Source organism: Prunus avium, chromosome 7 (assembly GCF_965620075.1).
Source record: "Prunus avium chromosome 7, drPruAviu1.hap1.1, whole genome shotgun sequence".
Taxonomy (NCBI): domain Eukaryota; kingdom Viridiplantae; phylum Streptophyta; class Magnoliopsida; order Rosales; family Rosaceae; genus Prunus; species Prunus avium.
Genome location: NC_142290.1, coordinates 28,294,099 through 28,304,692, shown reverse-complemented (window position 1 = coordinate 28,304,692; position 10,594 = coordinate 28,294,099). Strand labels below are relative to the sequence as shown.

The 10,594-nt window shown below is 34.3% G+C and overlaps 1 pseudogene; it reads left to right on the top strand.

Annotated features, from left to right (window-relative positions):
* Positions 1 to 3,902, top strand: LOC110774205 (G-type lectin S-receptor-like serine/threonine-protein kinase LECRK3; annotated as a pseudogene).
* Positions 3,903 to 10,594: the final 6,692 nt, after the last annotated feature.

The following is a 10,594-nucleotide window of genomic DNA, read 5'->3' as shown; positions in this document are numbered from 1 at the left end:
ATGGATTTAGGGCCAGAGAGTTGGGAAGCGAGAGATGTGGAGGCCACCGGCATGCCTGACTCAGTGAGTTAGAGCTTTCGAGTTGGGGTTTGCTTGCTCTGTGTTTTTACTTGTATTTCACAAGTAAGAGAGTGAGTCACTGAGAGAAAGAGGGTGGTTGGGTTTTATGGTAACCAGAAGGTGGTTGGAATTGGGATTAATGGTGGTAGGGCTACAACTATCGCAATTGATGGGTGATTATTACCAAGCGAGATTTATCAGGCGAGGAAGAAGACGCGAGAGAAGTGAGGAGGGTTTCCCAGGAAAAATCAGAGCTTTGGAGGGCAGAGAATTCCTCGGAACCAAGTATGCTTTTGATGCATGAATTGGGTTCCTCAACCAACCTCTGAAGCAAAATTGTTTGGTTACTCAACCATCGCTGAGAGCTACTAGAAATTGCCAAAGCCTTGGATTGTAAACTCCTCCTCGCTGCTGACAAAACTCTGCAAACTAACGCCATGGTTCTGTTCTTAGTTCTTACTGTACTGAAGGCAGAAGCAAACTCATCTCCGATAAGCACCAGAGAGGTGAAGGCAGGCCCAGGCTCAGAGAGAGAAAGGGAGGGTTGTGGAGGAGAGGGAGGGGTTGTGGATGAATTTCCAAACTTACCCTCATTTTTGACAGAAAATTTAACAGAGTTTGACGGAGGGACTACTCGTGCAACATAGCACCTAGTTGAGTGACCCCTGCAACTAATAATTGAATTGAGGGACCAAAGTGTAACTACGGGTATAGTTGAGGGACCATTGCTACGAATAACCCTTTTATTTATAATTTATTTCAAGCATTTCATTAACTGCCATAATTGTAATTAATACTCCCTATTAATAGCATATCAATCAACCCATTTCTCTTGGTTGTCATTCCCTCTCACATATCGCCCCTTAAAATTGCAAACCCAAAAAAAAAAATATGTAAATTACATATCCAATAATGTACCTATGAAAAATATAAATATAAATATATACGTATAAAAATATAAATATATTATTTAAATAAAATATAGGTATATTATTTACCAAAAAATTTAAAAAAAACTAAGTCATTTACTTTGTAATTGAAATTTCCATACATTTTTCATAAATTAAAAATAGGTACACAATAATTTATAGAAAATATAGGTACATTATTTGGAGAGAGAAAATAGGTTCATTTAAAAAAAAATCTTTTTCATAAAACACATAATAGGTACTTTATTCAGAGAAAAAAGGGTACATTACTTAGAGAAAAAAAAAGGTTCATTTAAACAAATATATTTTTCTTAAAACAAACAATAAATAGATTATCAAAATATTTTTCAACATAATTAGAATGTACACTATTATTCATAAAATTATAATAAAATAGATTACTAGTAGTATAATGCATAAAAGGAAAACAACAACAAAAATTTATTAAATAAACCAAAACATTAATCACATGTAGATTACTAATACGTTAATGTTGAATTTAATATTTAATTTCAAATAAGTTTCTAAATTAATTCCTACATCCATTACAACCATTCAAAGATCTTTCCAAATTCAACGTGTGTCATTAGTTATACCCCCACATAACATGTTAACTTGTAAATAGGGGTAGTTTTGGAATCTTAAAAATATAATAAATCAGATTTTAAGCTAGATTAGGTATCTTGCTTACTTGGATCCTAGTCATCGGGTTTTATTTGAAAAATTGGGTATTTTAAATAGAAAAATAAAGGAAAGGGTTGTATGTGATTAAAAATGAATTTTATGGGTCTAAACTCAATTTACTATTTTTGTTATGACAAGGAAGAAGTAATCTTAGCCTCTCACATTCTTTAATAGTTAGTAAAATACGAATAAAGATTTATGTCAAAGAAAATGATTTCGAATTCAAGGCTGAAGTAAGCGCGATTGGCGGCGGCACAAATCACAAAAATTTAGTCAAGCTACTAGGATACCACCATGACATCCTCTTGGATGAAACTTTCAATGCCAAAGTTTAATGAGGATGGATTTAGTCCCACCAAATCCATTCTCATTATATGTTCTATCTAAGTGATCACAATTAGAATTGATTGATACCAATTTTTTTTTCTTTTTTATGCGTTTGATCATGATGGATTCAAAGCCAGCAACTTGGTGTTATGACTTGGGTTTTCATTAGATTTTTAATGTGAACATTTCATTCTAGATGTTCGCTTAATGGTGGTGGTGAGTGATTTCAGTTTTTTGTATTGTTTCTTTTCTTCTTGCATGTATTAAGATAATGGTTTCTATATGTTATTTCTATTGGATAAATTTGATTTAGAAAGTCTATATTTGATTTAGGACATCTTGTAGCTTAATTGTGTGTTGTGATTGTGAATGCATACTTGTACGCCTCAGAAAGACAGAAGTTCCACGATATGTCTTGTTCTTACTTCAGGCATCTTAAAAGTATTAAAACACATCACACAACAACACCTATGCTTATAGACCTCACACAATCCATTAGTAACGAAGTTCATATTGTACATGAAAAAGTCCTAACGAGTGCAGTGACAGATAAAAGCGTCAAAAAGTACCGAAAAAGAACTTGCCCCGAGATCTTTTTGTTTCGAGTCCTAATGATTTCATATTGTATTGTTTCTTTTCTTCTTGCACATACTACGAGGATTGGTGCAGGCAGAATTGCCTTGATGACTGTTTCTGTGCCGTTGTCATCTTCAAAGAAGATAGCTGTTGGAAGAAAGGAATTCCTCTCATAAATGGGAGGGCCGACCCTACTGTTGGTGCAAAAGCTTTAATCAAAACAAGGAAAGAATTATACAAATACAAGAAAGGATGGTAATTCAGTTTTCATCGCCGTTGGACCGGTGCTCCTAGGTAGTTCGGCTTTTCTGAGCTTCGTCTTACTATTCATAACCTATTTGCTCGTTTTTCGCATTATCAATTATAGAAAAGCAAAGGTGAGTATGCTTTACCCGGTCACTCAAGGCATTAATCTGAAATGTTTCTTACATGGAGCTGAAAGTAGCTACTAACGGATTCATGGAAGAACTAGGACGTGGCGCTTTCGCAACAGTTTTCCAAGGAGTTTTAGCATCCGAAGATGGAAATGTGTGGCTGTCAAAAGATTGGACACTATGGTTGGAGAAAATGATTTGAAATTCAGAGCTGAAGCGTGTTCGATTGGCAGAACAAGTCACCGAAATCTAGTCCAACTACTAGGGTTCTGCAGTGAGGGGCAACACCGAATTCTTGTATACGAGTTTATGAGCATTGGTTCTCTAGAAAGCTTGCTCTTTGGAGAGTCAAGGCCAAGCTTGAACCAAAGAAAGGAAATTGCCTTGGGCACTGCACGAGGGCTCTTGTATTTACATGAGGAGTTTAGCAGCCAAATCATACATTGTGACATTAAGCCTCAAAATATTCTTCTAGATGACTCTTTCACTGCAAGAATTGCTGACTTTGGCGTAGCCAAGCTTTTGAAAATCGACCAGATGCGAACCACTACTAGATTCAAGGGAACAAAAGGGCATGTGGCCCCGGAATGGTTCAAAAGCTCTCCTGTCACAGTGAAGGTGGATGTTTATGGAATTTTGCTATTAGAGATTATTTGCTGCAGGAAGCATTAATTATGAAGCAAAGTTAGAGGATGAAGATCAAATGATACTAGCAGATTGGGCATATGATTGCTATAAGCAAAATAAACTGTACCTGTTACTGGAGAATGATGATGATGAGGCAAAGGATGACATGAAGAAGATGGAAATGTATTTGATGACAGCGTTTTGGTGCATTCAAGAGGATCCATCACTAAGACCTACCATGAAGAATGTTACGCAGATGCTTGACGGAACTATTGAAGTCTCAATCCCACCAAATCCATCCTCATTATATCTTCAATGTAAGTGATGGCTTTTTTTCGTGAGTCCTCGTAATACCAGTGAAATTGTACTGCTATTAGGAGCATAATGACAACCGTTTAAACATGTTTTGGACATTGGAGAATACTTAGCTGAAAGAGACTTCTCATATCCATTTAAATATCTGTACATCATGTCAACCATGGCACTGACTAACCAACCTCGAGTGACAAGAAATTTGTGATCTAATTTATTTGCATTTATGAAAAAATGTGAATATCTGCTGCACACTAGTAACAAATGCCAGAATTTTTTGGTTGATTATTATGGTTGAATGGCTTTTTTTTATTATTATTCTTTTACAGTACGAATATTTTTTTTTTCTTCACAATTTTCTTATACACACCGTGAAAGTCTTCAAAGGCTTATGCCTAGCCTTACGGGACATGACTATTCTTAAGACTTTCGCAATATAAAAGACTGGAAAAGACTTGTAAAATTATCAAAGTATAAAGCCAAATCTCCATGCTATCTGGTTTATATGTTCTAACAAAGTTAGTCAAACTAAACAGGAAGCACTATCTATATATTATTCATATATGTATAATAGTTGTGGGAAATAATTTTTTAATAAAAGAGTTTGTCAATATGCCGAACAAAGCATCAATTTTCCTAAAAACAAGAAATTGCCGCTAAGATGCCAAACAAATCATTTGATAATATTGGCATACACAATGCAAAAGATGTTCATAATGGCTTCATAGGAAACTCATCTAACTTACAAGAATATATCTCTAGGCTCATCCCTCACTGCTGTGAATGCTAACTCTTTCTTACCCTCACTATTTAGGGAGTTTTGTTTCCACTTATCCTTAAATCATTTGATATTTTAAAGAACCAATAGCGACAAAGTTCATTGCACATGAAGGAGGCTAACAAGGACACAGACAGAAAGCTTTGAAAACAATGAAAAATATGTGTGGAATGACCCAAAAAGACAAATCTCCATATCTGTCCATACACCGTGTATTTGAATGAAATCATTATTTAGTTAAACAGATTCTTAGTACGCCGAACAAAGATTCAATTCGAACAGCAAGAGAAATCATATCATAGAACATTTGAATTTTTTGTGTATATCAAGGGAGGACTGCATTTGTTTGTCATTTTAGCAAACTTATGTGGGCAGCAAACCAGAGAATAACACATTCAGTTAAAACATATTGCATGGATTGTCGATGATCTTGAGGTACTGTAGGTGACTCCACAGATGATGGCATTATATAAAGATATAGCAAATGATGCTCATCAGCAGTTCCACCATTAACTCCTTAATTATGTACCATGGCTTTTGAACTACCATATCCTTTTTTTCTTTCAACTTCTCCTTCTACAGATACCGCCATTTTCAATCATTTGCTCAAACTTACAACATATCTTTGGGCTCATCCCTCACTGCAAAGGACAGCAATAACTCTGTCTGGTGCTCACCATCTGGGAAATTCGCTTTCGGTTTCCAAAAGATTGGTAGTGATGGTGGCTTCATACTAGCCATTTGTCTGGTCAGCCAATGGCAAAATTCTAGTGCAACAAGGATCCACAGTTGAACTCACTGCACATGGCCAGTTGATGCTCAATGATACTGCAACTGGCAAACAAAAAAGGATTGCTGACTTTGGTGGTACTGGAGTTGCCTATGCAGCCATGCTTGACACAGGAAATTTCGTTCTGGCCAATAGAAATTCAAACAATTTGTGGGAGAGTATTGATCAACCAACTGATACAATCCTACCAACACAGACTCTAAAACTAAACAACACACTCCACGCTAGCCACACGGCGTCAAACTACTCACGAGGGAGGTTCCAGTTTGCACTACAATTTGATGGAGCACTCTCGCTTTATACAAAAAATTTCTCATTGGATACTCCTAATTATGTCTATTGGTCAACACACACTGAGGGTAGTGGTTTTCAGGTCATCTACAACCAGTCTGGCTCTATTTACCTTACAGCCACAAACGGAAGCATACTTTACATTCATAGGGTACATTGTCTGTGTCAGAATCATTCATCACCTTCCATTTCCTACCAACTGGTTTTTTAATACCATACACATGCATATGCTGCTAGCGTTCGAAAAATCGGCCTAGGCGGCCGCCTAGGCGCGGCCTGGGCGGGTCTGGGCGTCTAGGCGGGTCTGGGCGCCTGGGAGGATGCTTCATCTCCAACAGCTTTAGGCGGCACCATGTGGTAAACTAAGCGAAGAAGATTTGGCTGGATCTGGTCGACGAGCTTGCGGTAATCGGCCTACGCGGCCGCCTAGGCGCGCCCTGGGCGGGCCTGGGCGCCTGGGCGGATCCTTCATCTCCGAGAGCTTTAGGAGGCACCATGTGGTAAACTAAGCGAAGAAGATTTGGCTGGATCTGGTTCACGAGATTGCGGTGCTAAACGCGAAGAAGATGACCTAATGTAATACGCTATAAATAGAATTTTAACGGTATCGCCGCACGGCTATACTCTTTAAATATAATATTTTTAGAGTATAGCTGAGCGGCTATACCCATTAAATAGAATATTTTCAGAGCATAGCCGCGCGGCTATCCCCTTTAAATAGCCCAGTCCTGATTTCTCTTTTTGAATTACTTTATTTAGTAGTTATGTTTTAATTATTATTTACTTAGTAAATAATTAATATTTAAAATTTTTATTAAATTAAAAAAATAATTGCCATTTATTAAGTAATATAATTTATGAAGTTAACTAAAATATTTATTTATTCACTAAAGAAATAATAATTAAAACATAATTACAAATGAAAGTAATTAACAATTTAGCACTTTCATCTTTAATAATGTATTATACACATACGTATGTAATTTTCATTAATACATTTGTGTTCTGCACATGTCTTAAAGACTCAGTAAAGTTCACATTTTTAAAAAAGCAAACGTACAATACTCGTATTATACAGGTACGTATGTATTTGTCATGTTTAATACACATATTTTTTGTACAAAAATTTCAATAAGACACACAAAATTCATGTATTATACACATAATTCTCACATATTATTGAATGAAACTAATATATATTAACAAAAATATAGTGGCCGAACATTTGAGTTGTAATTTGCAAAAATTTTGCCGAATGAAATACGTACGTATTTTATTAGTATTTTTTCCCGTTCCGTATTTTACTAACTATGAATGAATGAATGTACAGCCACATGGCTATACTCAAATTTTTTTACCTGTATTTGGTTTTTTTAAATAGTACCGCCGAACGGCTATACTCGGGTTTTTCCTAATTTTTTTAAAAGAAATAGTATAGCCGATTTTAAAAGAAATAGTATAGCCATCCGGCTATACTCGTTCTTCCCTAATTCTTTTTTTAAAATAGTACAGCCGCGCGCCCAGGGGCGGAGCCACCTTTAGGCCAAAGGTGTAGGGATGGCAATTTTCCCCGCAGGTAAGGGTCTTCGCGGGGATTCGACCCTAATGGGTCGGGTATGAAGGACAAAAAACGGGTATGGGGACGGGTACGGGGAATTTTTTGGGTATGGTGTTCGGGGAGGGGTGGGGATAGTATTTTAATCCCCAACCCGAACCCTCCCCGTTTAGAAATAGATTACTAGTAGTATAATGCACAAAAGGAAAACAACAACAAAAATTTATTAAATAAACCAAAACATTAATCACATGTAGATTACTAATATGTTAATGTTGAATTTAATATTTAATTTCAAATCAGTTTCTAAATTAATTCCTACATCCATTACAACCATTCGAAGATCTTTCCAAATTCAACGTGCGTCATTAGTTACACCCCCACATAACACGTTAACTTGTAAATATAAGTAGTTTTGGAATCTTAAAAATATAATAAATCAGATTTTAAGCTAGATTAGGTATCTTGCTTACTTGGATCCTAGTCATCGGGTTTTATTTTAAAAAATTGGGTATTTTTCTATAAATTAAACCCAATTTTTATAAGTAAAACCCAATGACTAGGATCCACCAAAGCAAGTTACCTAATCAAGCTTAACATATTAAATGTTATATTTTTTCAATTCCTAAATTACCCTAATTGCATTTTAACGTTTTTTTTTTCCAACAAATTGTTTGCTATTCATTGTCATAATGGTGTTTCAATTTTGCATAAGTTTTGTGGGTCAGTTTTATTTATTTATTTTATATATAATTAAAACTTGGTGTGTAATTAGTGTCGTATGTTTTTGAAATTGATTGGTTCTAATATACCTATTATGTTTTCCCAAATTCGACAACCTGATCATATTTTGTTTCAATTTCATATTAATTGGTTAGTTATTTCCTTTTATTTATATCAAAATTTCAAATTTAATAATTGTTATGGATTTGAAATTAATTTGTTTTAGGAACATTAATTTACCTACAAATATTTTGTATAACTATATTTTCTTATAAATAATGTACCTATTATTATTGTTTCAATAATGCACCTATTTTTTTCTTATAAATAATGTACCTATATTTTTGTACACTAAATAATGTACCTATTTACGTATATTTGCTTATAATGGACCATATTCAACAATGAACCTTTTTTTATTTATATAAATAATATACCTATATTTTTGTATATTAAATAAAGTACCTATCTACGTATATTGGAAAATTATAATGTACCTAGATATGTTAGATATATTAAGTATACAAAAATTGTTACACAACTATCAAAGAGACCAATATATCATTTATGCTAACAAACTCCCCAATAGAAAAAAGAGAAATAATCAACCCTAATTAATGCACGGGTTCAAATTGTGACTCCTCGAGGAAATTGATGGATTAAAAAAAATAGAAACCACGTTGAATGCCTAGTTAAAAACATTATTGAAATCCTAACTTTAAGAGATTTTTTTAAGAAGAAAAATGTTCAGCAACAAAGAGGGGTTGATGGCATGATTTGTAAATATGTCATAATTTATGAACACTTTGGCATCCAATTCAAAATTGGGTTTTATTTAAATGTAATAAAATAGATGGGTTATTGTCTAGAGTATTTTAGTTGTATGGGTCTATTTTGGTTAGACCCTAAATTATAATCAGTTTTCGAAACAATCCTTTGTTTATATCGTTGGTGCTAGAACCCTCGTATTCTTGGAAGAATTGGAAAAATCCTTGTACGAATACATGCACACTTGACTCGACAGCTAGCTTATTCAAAAAACTCTCTTTTCTTTAGTTAATCTATATATATAAAGCAAAAGGCAGAGAACGGTGAAACATTCAAAATACCAGAAAATGCCCTTGATTAATGCAAACATTAAGAATTGAAATTATTAATTAAATGAGGATAATATGGTAAATTCACACTTTTTCATATTTAAAAAAAATTAAAATTAAAAGAAAAATAAGATAATGGCCTATTTTTATGGAACACAACTACCCATTATCTTTTTTAATTCAAAAATAAATTTTAATTTTTTTTAAAAAAACCTCTCACAGGGTGGAAACGTGTGCGAAGAGGCTAGTGTAATTAATGTAACATGGCGAATTTTATCTTTTGTTTTCACTGGAAAGGGCCTTCCTTTTTATAGAGGGGACAAGGTCATTAAACTGGTGGTTAATTTTCAACTGGTTCAAGCATGGCTCGTACCAAAACCACGGCGTTTTAGTTGTGATTGAAGTATCTTTTTTAAAAGATAATTGTAGTCTCTATACATTATAATTTTATTCTTGGCTTTTTATCACAAATGGTCCTTGACGTTTACGAAATTATCATGAATGGTCCTTGAGGTTTTTTTGTGACACTAATAGTCCTTAACGTTTGGACTTTTTATCACAAATGGTCCTTGCCGTCAAAAATTCTGTTATGTGTATGATGTGGAAGATAAGTGGAGCCCACATGTACAATCACATCGTGACATGTGGATTAAATAAATAAATAAATAATTTTTTATTATGAAAATCCATTAAAAAAACCATTTAGAGAGTAGAGAGAGAGAGAGAGGCTAAATGGTTTTTTAATGGATTTTCATAAAAAAAAAATTATTTATTTATTTATTTAATCCACATGTCACGATATGATTGTACATGTGGGCTCCACTTATCTTCCACATCATACACTTAACAGAATTTTTGACAGCAAGGACCATTTGTGATAAAAAGTTCAAACGTTAAGGACTATTAGTGTCACAAAAAAACCTCAAGGACCATTCGTGATAATTTCATAAACGTCAAGGACCATTTGTGATAAAAAGCCTTTATTCTTTATAAAAAATGATATTCCCTTTTATATAAGACATTAACAAAAGTGCCTAAAATTATTTTTAAAATAATAATAATTTATGAAGCTATAATGCAATGTTTTTAAAAGAAACCTCGTTTTATACAATGGATGGAAAGTACTATTCTTCTGTTTTTATAGTGTTATTTTCTTCTAAAAAATTTTTGAACCTTTTACACTGTGACCCCTTCGCCCGAGAATCCTGGATCCGCCACTGCCCCCAAGGGGTGTGTGTGCAACCATGTGGTGGCCACATGTCAGGCCTTGGTTACCTTAACATGTGTGAAACTTGGCAGGTGCGGCTGTCCATGTTTTCTCTTGCTGCTGCTTGGCCATAATTGCGGCTAACTAACCGAGGGCTGAGGATGTTTCTGTCGAGAAATTATAGAATAGGACTGTACCACCATGTCAGCTTGTGATACTCCCATTCAAAATTTGCCATGTGTCATTTTTCAAAATAAATAAAGC